The following is an 11374-nucleotide window of genomic DNA, read 5'->3' on the forward strand; positions in this document are numbered from 1 at the left end:
TAGATGCCAATTACTCCATGTCTTTGATGCAAATGAACTTTATTTATTCAAGAAAATTTCTTGTAAATATAGAGTTATTATATATGTTGTTGGTGCTCATCCAATTAATGGCCATATAGTTAAAATAACAGTTAATCACCAATATACTTAAGTAAAAATTTCAAAATCAACATTGCAATGCCCTAATGGATACTCTTCTTGTTCATAAGAAGTCATTTACAATTTAGATGGCAATTACTCCATGTCTTTGATGCAAATGAACTCTATTTATTCTTGAAAAATTATTGTAAATATAGAGTTATAATATATCTGGTTGGTGCTCATCCAATTATAAAGTTATTGTAATGGTTAAAAATAGTTTGATGGAGGTTATTTTAGAAATTAGTTTAAAAGAGTCTTGAAAATTTATAACTTCCACCTTAGTGCACCCCTTGGCCTCAACCTAAGCCGTATCCGTTTAACACCAAATTAGCTCAATAGCAATCTATTAAGAAATTTGATTTATAATTTTTTTAATACTATTTAAATTAAACTCCATTGGTTATATGTGGAAGAACTATGAATTTAAATGCGTGAATTTTCATAAATGATCCATATTTAACATCCATTTCCTACTTCTAGTGTGTCGTCTACTCACTCCCAAGTGCCTTTGGATCTTTTATTGTTTGTGACTCAAATCCTCTCCACAAAGTGCATAGGCTTTAAGTTTCTAGACTTCTAAATCCTTTTAGTGCCTTCATCAATTCCCTAGTTTGTGATTCAAAATATTTTCTACAAAGTGCATAAGATTCAAGGTCCTTTTTAATTGACCTTCAAATTCCTTGTTAATATAATTAATGATCGTGGTGCATATACATTATCTTCCTCCATACTTTCCATAGATTTGTGAATTTTCCCACCTTGTGCATGTTTACATGTTTGCAAATTCTTGTTAATAATATTAATTGTGACAACACATTTTATCAAAACCCCCTTATGTAACCATTTGTAAATTTTTGTAATTATTATCGTGAAATGTAATTACAATGAATTGGTTAAGGGAAAGGGTACACCGATTTCATAGTTTTGTGTTGAGGAGGTTGCTTGGAAATTTGGAGGAAATAACTCATTTAATGAAAAGTATGGGGCTAACTAGTTTTAGCTTTAATGAAGTCGATTGAGAAGTTAATGGTTGTTGGAAGAAGCATATGGACTTCCCTAAGAAGAAGGATAAGCCCATACTTTCTTGGGAAAAGTTCAAAAGGAAGATGATGTGCATTAAAAGGAGGGATTCTTTGGAAGGAGTACGTCAGATTAGTCAAGTAAGATTGGAGAACAAGCATTCAAATTGGAAAAAGGGGGAGAGAGGAGAGGTTTCAATGAAGGCAACAAAAGGAAATTATGCAAGAGGTTATAGCAAGGAAAAGGGGAACTTATCCAGAAGCAAAAACTCGAATAGGAAAGGAAGAGAGCGAGCTGGTTTCTCTAGCGAGCTTTGCTAGATGAGGATTTTTTGTTTTAAGTAGGGGTAGAGGGTTCAGTGGATTCCTCTTGGGTGAAGGTCAGAGGCTCTTTGGATTCTCATTTTGGGTAGAGGTCTTGTTCCTTTGGATTCATGGTAAAAAGTGTCCACAGAGTCTACCTATGCTTGGTTTTCAATCCCAACAATTACACTCAATGAACTCTAGATTCCTGATTTTGGGTGGAGCCACAAGAGAATCGTTGCCTAGGTTACAACGTAGAGATGGTGGTATCTTTGGAGTCCCTTTGAAAGGGTGGAGATGGTGATATCTATGGACTCCATAGTGTGGTGAGAAGTTCTAGTTATTTCCTTGTAGCACTCCTCCTCAAGCTCTGAATTGGGCTCGAGGTGGATGATTGCAAGAAAGGTCCTGGTGCATTCATCCTAAGGTTGGGAGGAGAGTTATAGTCCCAACATTAGTTTTCAAGCTCTGTATTATAAGGTAAGTGTTCATCTGAATCTCTGTGCATGGGATTGTAATGTAAAATTTCACTATATTTTTAAAGTATGCATGAAGGTTTATTTGAATCTTTGTGCACATTGTATAAATGTTGCATAAAAGTTTATTGTTTTATTCATGTTTCTATAATAAAATTAAGGATTGTTATTTCCTACATGAATTCTAAAGAATGTTTTAATTCTTGTGTGATTGTTATGGAAGGGTGAAATTTCATATTGTTTAATGTGTTTAAATCCATTCAATTTGCCTAAGCATAAGCAATGGATAAATCTTTGTTGTTGAATGAATTCTTTTATTACAATGTTTTGTAATAATAGGCCCTGTGATGTGAAATTGCTTGCAAGGAGCATGTACTATTTTGATGTGTATATTGATTTGATTGGGATGGGTGAATCCCATACAAGTTCAGGATAGCTGGCTTGGGTGAAGCGTCAAGAGAGCTCAACGAAGTCACATATGCGTTTATGTATTCATGCATTAAGTTCAGGATGGATGACCTTGAATCTAAGATGTCATAAATTCCACAATAGTCACTTTTGAATGCCAACATTTCGAGTCTATACCAAGGATGAACTTATTGACTAAGTGTCAAAAGATACACACACAACATATGTATATATATAAGAGACATCGTCGAGGTCAAGTGATTTCATGGTTTAGGTTCGAGCACCCTCATTAAATCATAGTGTGAAATTTTAAGGAATTCAGCCAAGAGGTTGAGTGTGACCCAGGACGTGATTACATGGTCGAGAGCATAATGGGGAGGCTTATGTGGCAGGGAGGTTGACTTGGCGACCTTGGCGCATGTCACATATCATGGTTACATGGTCGAGAGGTTGGTGTGGCACTCGCGGGGCCTATCATGTGTCATGGTTACGTGGTCAAGAGTTTGATGTGGTGACCACAGGGTTTGCTGCATGTTTGCCTTAACCTAGAGAACTGGGAGGTGGCATGGTTCTGGGAAGGGTAGAATGATAACTGAGAGCCCCCCTCCCCCACTCTCCATAATTTGTGGGGGAAATCCCCCCTCATTCCATTGATTTATCTTGGTCGACAGATTGTGGTTTGATCTCGAGTGTGGAAACCATGAATGGAACAATAGCTAAGGGAACCCCTCCCATCAGTGATAATAGTAATAACTATTAATAATATTTTTTTGTGTAAGCTTGGTAGTACTTCCCTTTTCCATTAATTTTCTATAAGCAGGTAGTAAAATATGTCTAGTGACCTCAACCTACCCGAAGGAAACCATGTCTGTTCGCCACCGATCAGCATCAAAAGCTGTCCAAAATTTAAACAGTTTGATTCTTATCATCCAAGCTATGTTTGCCGCTATATCTACTATATACTTAATGTTTGTAAAGTAAATGCTATTCGACATAATAACAAAATTTAACTGTCTTTGTCTCTGCTTTAGTCATCTAATGATTCTACTGGATCTGGGTCTTTCTGAGTTGACCCAGGCTCTTCACTCTACAATAGTGTCTGGATCTTCTTTTCCATTCTCTTTAAGAAAAGATTTTGGTGATATTGTTGCACTTGCACTGACTAGATTTCTTTCTGGATATCTTTTAAGCTCAATTCCTCTTGCTTGTCCCCCACTGGCTCTTCTCTATCCTTATAAGTTATCATTGCCTTGATCAGAAGGTTTTTGATTACCCAGTATTGTTGTATGGTCTGCCTAAATAGTGTTTGGTGACCTCGAGTATGTCCTGGGTCATTAATTATTATCTCCCAATCTGCTATTGGGATTTCTTCATTTTCCACATTGGCGTTTAACTCTACTTCTCATGATGTTATTACTGCCTTTACTTCTGCTGGGGTTCCTACATGGTAGGCATGCATTAAATTCTGCAAGCTCTCCTCTCCCATTCTTCTTCCCCTTTTTTTCTATGGTTTGCTCACTAATGCCTCTAAGCCCTTCATGTTCTAGTTGTCTTATTTCCTGCTCTTCTACCAACTTTCCCCAGCTTCTCCACAGGTGTCCCCCTCCTCTCTTATGATCTAGCGGGCTAGGGGTTATCTTACCAATTTCAGGGGAGTTGGGTCTTTTCAGCCATTCTGCCACAGGGACAGACCCCCTCTTAGCTTTTTGAGGCTACAGCTTCCCTAGAATTCCATCACTAACCAATGTCCTCACTGATTGCTCTTCCTCCGACCTTGCAAAGCCATTTTGGTCTAGAATTGTCCCTTCCCTAACCCACTTTACCTTTTTCATGTCCTATTGGTGTGAGTATCCCACCTGACGCCAAAATATCCTCGCCAAAACTTCTCTTTTACATTAAATGTAATATAAATTATTTAATACAAAAAGTTATTTATAACCAATATAATTTTATATCAATTAAAATGTGATGTTATTTTTAAAAAAATATCTTAATAATAATATATTAATTAAATTTATTTTGTATAATAAAAAAATAATTGTGAAATAATTCAATTAATATCAAAATAATGTAAAATCCATGAAACCTGAAAAAATCCAAAATAAATTACTACCCCGACAAAAACAAAAAAGAAACAAACAGCACTTTACTTCCCACCACAAACCTCACTTTACTTCTGGTCATTTCAAGGCAACATCGCTTCACTCTTTCTCATTCGAAGAGCTTCACTTTTTCTCACTTAAGACAACATCGCTTCACTTTTTCTCACTCGAAGACAATAAGACGAGTTCAACACGATCTAAATGTTAACAAAATACCAAAACTGATGTCAATATATTAACTCATATGTTCCAGAAACGCCTGCAACCCAACTCATCAGTGTGTAAGAAGTAATTGTTCAATGAACTCAGCGTTTTAAATCGTGGCCAATGCATCTCCAATCATTGAATCTCAGATTTTTTATCGTTACAATACTCCTTTCGCTATGAAGTTGTGGAACCAATTTGTGAGATCCGAATATCCATCAATAATCTTTGTGGCAAATTATTACACCACGACAAGCATGAAGCATTATCTTTGATATTGGCTGGAGTTCAACCACATAGCTTACCTAATGTGCATCATAACATCCAACAAGCTGCAAGAAGCAAGTGGGTCCACTCATGTATATAAATCTCCTCTTAACTCCTGTACAACGCTGCACACCATGATTTTTTGAGTATCTGTTTACAGCGTTGACATCATCTGTTAGGTCAGGTATCAAGCTAAGCCTGAGTTCTCTGGTTTGCATTCCTACAAGTAGCCTACCCAATGTGCATTATAACAACCAACAAGCTGCAATATGTAAAAACAACCAAAGCAGTGAGTCATATATATATATATATATAGACACTGCCAAACTCTGCACACCGTGATTTTTTAGAATTGACATCATTGGTTATGTGGTGTCTTATACTGAGGGTTGAATTTATAATTTAGAAATATTTCAAAATCATATGGGAATATCTTTTCATGTGATGGATAAGAAGTCAATTTGTTTGATCTCACTCTTGTCCATCAAGATTCTTAGATATTGTAATCATAAAAAAAAAACCATACTAAGATAGATTTCTCTAAAATTACCTTTTCAGAAAAGGACTCTGGAATTACATACCTCTATTACTTAACAAATAATAATCCCCTTAGCATGAGTGGTTGGAATTAATAATATTAAAGGTGCTAATGTCATTGATCTCTATTCAAATCTGAATTTTATATGGTTTATGGGCAAAGGTTCTAATAGACCAAAAAGTTATAATAGTAGCCTGAGATCCAATCTTTGATAACACTAAGAATATTGTGTTCTAATTAATTACTAACTTTCTCTTATACTTCAAAAATAACATTGACTAAGTAACCAAAATAATAATTATCTCACCAATATTCAATACAAACATTTCAATAAGAATTGCAATGTAACTGATTTCTTTACTTATTCGTTATGAATTAAATGACATGAAAAATAATAATTTTCACCATAACCTGTCATATTTCAACAAAAGAATTGACCATGTAGCCAAAATAACAGTGAATCACCAATATACTTAATTAAACATTTCAATCAGCATTGCAATGCCCTAATGGATACTCTTCTTGCTCATAAGAAGTCATTTACAATTTAGATCTCAATTACTCCATGTCTTTGATGCAAATGAACTGTATTTATTCATGAAAATTTCTTGTAAATATAGAGTTATAATATATCTTGCTGGTGCTCATCCAATTATAAAGTTATTGTACTGGTTAAAAGTATTTTGATGGAGGTTATTTTAGAAATTAGTTTAAAAGAGTCTTGATAATTTAGACCTTTAACCTTAGTGCACATCTTGGCCTCAACCTAAGGGTATCCATTTACCACCAAATTGGCACAATATCAATCTCTAAGAAATTTGATTTATAATTTTTTAATACTTGTTTACACTAAACTCCATTGGTTCTAAGTGGAAGATCTATGAATATAAATGCATGAATTTTCATAAATGATCCATATTTAACATACATTTCCTACTTCTACTATGTTGTCTACTCACTCCCAAGTGCCTTTAGCTCTTTTATTGTTTGTGACTCAAATCCTCTCCACAAAGTGCATAGAATTTAAGTTTCTACACTTCTAAGTCCCTTTAGTGCCTTCAGCGATTCCCTGTTTTCTGATTCAAAATATTTTCTACAAAGTGCATAAGATTCAAGGTCCTTTTTTATTGATCTTCAAATTCCTTGTTAATATAATTAATGATCATGGTTTCTATACATTATCTTCCTCCATACTTTCCATACCTTTGTGACCTTTCCCGCCCTATGCATGTTCACCTATTTGCAAATTCTTGTTAATAATATTAATTGTAACAACACATTTTGTCAAAATTCCCTGATGTAAACATTTGTAAATATTTTTGTAATTATTATCATGAAATGTAATTACAATGAATTCGCTGAGGGAAAAGGTGCATAGATTTCATAGCTTTGGGTTGAGGAGGCTACTTGTAAAATTTGGAGGAAATAACTCATTTAATGAAAAGTATGGGGCTGACTAGTTTTAGCTTTAATGAAGTCGATTGAGAAGTTAATGGTTGGTGGAAGAAGCATATGGACTTCCCTAAGAAGGAGGACGAGCCAATATGTTCTTGGGCAAAGTTCAAAAGGAAGAGGATATGCATTAAAAGGAGGGACTACTTGGAAGGAGTACATCAGACTGGTCAAGTAACTTTGGAGAACAAGCATTCAGACTAGAAAAAGGGGGAAAGAGGAGAGGCTTCAAAGGAAGGCAAAAAAAGGAAATCATGCAAGAGGTTATAGCAAGGAAAAAGGGAACTTATCCAGGTGCAAAACTCAAAAAGGAAAGGAAGAGAGCTACATGGAAGAATTTTTATTGCTATAGAAGCCAGAGTTGGTTTCTCTAGCAGGCTTTGCTAGATGAGGATTTTTTCTTTTATGTAGGGTAGAGGGTTCAGTGGATTCCTCTTGGGTGAAGGTCAGAGGCTCTCTGGATTCTCATTTTGGGTGGAGGTCCCATTCCTTTGGATTCCTGGTAAAAAAGTGTCCACAGAGTCTACCTATGCTTGGTTTTCAGTCCCTACAATTACACTCATGAACTCTAGATTCTCGATTTTGGATGGAGCCACAGGATAATTGTTGCCTGGGTTACAAGGGTAGAGATGGTGGTATCTCTGGAGTCCCTTTGCAAGGGTGGAGATGGTGATATCTATGGATTCCCTAGTGTGGTGAGAAGTTCTAGTTATTTCCCTGAAGCAGCCCTCCTCAAGCTCTGAATTGGGTTCGAGGTGGATGATTTCAAGAAAGGTCACTGTGCATTCATCCTAAGGTCGAGAGGAGAGTTATAGTCCCAACATTAGTTTTCAGGCTCTGTGTTATAAGGTAAGTGTTCATTTGAATCTATGTGCATGGGATTGTAATGTAAATTTTCATTGTATTGTTAAAGTATGCATGAAGGTTTATTTGAATCTTCGTGCATGTATAAATGTTGCATAAAGTTTATCGTTTTTTCATGTTTCTATAATAACATTGAGGATTGTTATTTCTTGCAAGAATTCTAAGGAATGTTTTAATTCTTGTGTGATTGTTATGGAAGGGTGAAATTCCATATAGTTTAATGTGTTTAAATCCATTCAATTTTCCCTAGCATAAGCAATGGATAAATATTTGTTGTTGAATGAATTCTTGTATTACAAAATTTGTAATAATAGGCCCTGTGATGTGAAATTTCTTGCAAGGAGCATGTATTATTTTGATGTGTATATTGTGTTGATTGGGATGGGTGAATCCCATACAAGTTCAGGATAGATGGCTTGGGTGAAGCTTTGAGAGAACTCACGAAGTCACATATACATTTACATATTCAGGCATTGAGTTCAGGAAGGATGACCTTGAATCTGAGATGTAGGAAATTCCACAATAGTCACTTTTGAATGCCAACATTTTTAGTCTATACCAAGGATGACCTTGTCGACTAAGTGTCGCAAGATACACACACACATATATGTACATATACGAGATACAACGTTGAGGGCAAGTGATTGCATGGTTCAGGGTTAAGCACCCTCATTAAATCATAGTGTGAAATTTTAAGGAATTCAACCAAGGGGTTGAGTATGACCCAGGACATGATTACATGGTCGAGAGGATAACAGGGAGGCTTATGTAGCCGAGAGGTTGACTTGGAATCCGTCGCGCATGTCACATGTCATTGTTACATGGCAGAGAGGTTGGTGTGGCAATCGCGGGGCCTATCACGTGTCATGGTTACATGGTCAAGAGTTTGATGTGGTGACCACAGGGTTTTCCACATGGCTGCCTTACCCTGGAGCACTGGGAGGTGGCATGGTTCTAGGATGGGTAGAGTGTTAACTGAGGGTCCCCCCCTCTCCGGAATTTGTGGGGGAAATCCCCCCTCATGCCATCGATTTAACTTGGTCGATGGACTGTCATTTGATCTCAAACGTGGAAACCATGAATGGAACAATAGCTAAGGTAACCCCCCCTCTCCCCCCCGCCCTGTTAGTGAGAAAGGGGTGGGGTCCTCATTTTAATTAGCATCATCAATATGTCCATCAAGTAAGGAGCATTGATTGGTCAAGGGGGCAAGTGGGTGTGTGTGTGAGTATATGTGTGTGTTGAGGGGGAGGGGGAGGCGCATAGATATATATGGGAGGCGCATATATATATATATATATATATATATATATATATATATATATATATATATATATATATATATATATAGATATATATATATATATATCAGGGGGATGGACCCGTAGGAACCTTAGATTGGTGAGGTGACGATGCCACATGTAATGGTGTAGTGACATGGAACTTTGATAGCCTGGTCAAATGTGTTCAATATTGGTTAATGGACATAACAATGAGTAGTTATGGCTCATTTTTTATTTCATTTGGTGGACACGCACTATGGTTGTTTTCTGATACAAACTCATTTCAACTGAAGTGGTAGATGAGATGATCAAAAAGATCACAATGGAATTTAAATGTGTTTCAGAAAGGAAGAGAACTAGGGTGCCCATTATGCCAACTCTGGACTATGATGCCCCTTAGGTATTTTTGATGGGGCCAACCAAGGCCATCCCCTAAAATGTGGAGTTTTGCAAAGCACAATGATTATTATCATATCAAATATACACTTGGCTATGGATCTAATTCCAAGACAAAATTCTCTGTGATATTTACATTGATCCACTTCGTAATATCCCATGGATATAACCATCTTCACATGATAGGGAATTCCCAAGTCATCATAGATTAGGTTGCACATAAATCCAAAGTGGAATGTGGCCCACATCCATTCGTTATTGTCTCATATTCACAATTCATTCAAGATTTGGTTTGGCCATCCTTCTCTCATATCCTCTAGTAATTGAACTAGCAAGCTAACAAGCTAACAAACTATCAAAAAAAACTCTTGAATGTCCTATGATTTCTTTTTCTATTTATGAGTTCTATGGTGGGCAAGAGACCGAGAGCATGGACTCTCTTTTCTAGAGTTTCCTCTTTAGTTGACATGGTAAATGATGTTGTTATATTATTGTTTTGTTGGTAAGTTTTCAATGATTGAAAGGTATGCCTCCCAAGACTACCTAATATGGCTAGCATAGTGTAGTAAATTAAGTGATCATTTGGTAAGCTTGTATTGGAGAGTTAAAATGAACAAGTCTAAAGCTATAGGGAAGAAATTTTTTATAAGTCCATTGAACAATCTATATGTAACTATTTTTTTGGAATATATAATTTTTTTTAAAGAACAAAATAATACTTAATAAAATAATAAAATAATAACATAATACTAACATTATTAATAATATAAAAATATTACTAAAATTATTAATAATAAAAGGAGGATAATATTAATAGCTATTAATAATATTAAAGTATTACTAAATTTATCAATAATAAAAGGGGAAAAAATAGTAATAATAATATCAATAATTAATAACAATAACTAATAATATTATTGTAATAAAAGTATTAGATAATAGAAATTACATCATAAAATAAATTATTAAATTACTAAAAGTAATGATAATATTTATAAAACTATCAAAAATAAAAAGCATAATAAACTAATAATATATAATATAGAGTTTGAGTGGGTATAATAGTAAAGAACATCTATTTCCTCGTAGGAGGTTATAAGTTCAAAACTAAAGGAGATAGAAGTCAATGTTACTAACTAAGTACAAGAGCTAAAAGAAATATAAAAATATAAAAATAAACAAAGAGGTCTCATATATCAATTTAGTGTCTAATTTAGCAGTGATCTTAAAATTGAATTATTATTATTATTATTAAGTAAAGGAAGATTATAATAAGTAAATAAAAATCATTATTAAAAATTAACAACAATAGGCACATATAGACAAAAAAGTAAGAAAGGAAGAAAAATTCAAGGGAACCAAAGTGGAACTAAAGGGAGAGTAATCAAGCAAGATATCACATCAAACTAGTTAGTCAGGGATCAAAGGAGCAAAATAGAAAAGAGGGAAAAGGAAAAGACTAAGGGACAAACTTAAAAAATGAGAAAGAATGAAAGGACTGAATAAAAATTCAAAAGGAATGAAAGGAAATGAGAACAAGCAAAGACATAAAGCAAGAGAAAATATAGAGAAAAACCAAAAAGGATATTAAAATCTAGATAAAGGAGAAGAACAAGGAGGAGGAAGATATATAAATAAAAATAAGGAATGAAAACAATGAAGGGAAAACAAAATTCAAAACTGATTGTTTTGTGTCATAAACTAATTGATCAAGGGGAGTCAGATCCTACTAATCTCCAAACCATGATCTTTGTTTATATTTTCTTGGTTCTTGACAATTTCCATAGATTCTCTTACATGATGTTCGTAGCAGCGATTTCCTCTAGAAAGGACCTAAGTGTCATCTATATAGACATGGTGTCTAGTTTTCACCAAATATTTTTCCAAGGTTGAATTGTGAACATGTTCATTCTTGAGGTCA

Source organism: Pinus tabuliformis, chromosome J, assembly GCF_031772625.1.
Source record: "Pinus tabuliformis cultivar Carrire ecotype Pingquan chromosome J, CPIR1, whole genome shotgun sequence".
NCBI classification, from domain to species: Eukaryota; Viridiplantae; Streptophyta; class Pinopsida; order Pinales; family Pinaceae; genus Pinus; species Pinus tabuliformis.